The sequence below is a fragment of the Plectropomus leopardus genome, unplaced genomic scaffold (genome assembly GCF_008729295.1).
Source record: "Plectropomus leopardus isolate mb unplaced genomic scaffold, YSFRI_Pleo_2.0 unplaced_scaffold41455, whole genome shotgun sequence".
NCBI lineage: Eukaryota > Metazoa > Chordata > Actinopteri > Perciformes > Serranidae > Plectropomus > Plectropomus leopardus.
The window spans coordinates 1-469 of record NW_024645408.1 but is presented as its reverse complement, the minus strand read 5'-3'; the positions used below and the strand labels follow the sequence as shown (position 1 = coordinate 469).

Below are 469 nucleotides of genomic sequence, written 5' to 3'. Positions count from 1 at the left end.
ACCCCCGCTCGCCACGGCCACGGCCACTCGAGACTGTGAGACAAACGAGCGGCCACGAGGGACACGGGCGAGGTGACCGCGGGATTTATTTCCGTTTATATTCCGGACGCAACGGCACCTGGGGCAGGGCGGGGCTTCGTTCAAATTGCTTTTTCCACAGGGCCTGAGAAGGGTGCACCGTTCCCGGCGGCGCTGCAATACCGGGTCGATGCGTGGAGCGAATGGGGCAAGCCCCTTGTTCGGCCCCTGCTGCCAAAAATCCGTTTAATATGTTGTCCCCGTATAGAGGACGTATCAGATATTAAACTGATAAGAACAGATACTACGCTTGATCTTAGCCAAAAGGCCGAGAAGCGATGACCCCCAAGCGCTTGCTGCCCAGTGCAACCTCCTGGGGCGGGTCTCACTTGTCGTGGTGCCGCCGTCTCCATTGGGCACGAGAATGGCTGCTTGCGCACGAGAACAGCTG

The 469-nt window shown here is 58.8% G+C and overlaps 1 non-coding gene across 1 annotated transcript; it reads right to left on the bottom strand.

The window, feature by feature from the left end:
- Positions 1 to 167: 167 nt before the first annotated feature.
- On the bottom strand, positions 168 to 358 carry LOC121939124. The gene has a single exon (XR_006105409.1). It is a non-coding gene; the product is annotated as a U2 spliceosomal RNA (small nuclear RNA).
- Between the last annotated feature and the right edge of the window lie 111 nt (positions 359 to 469).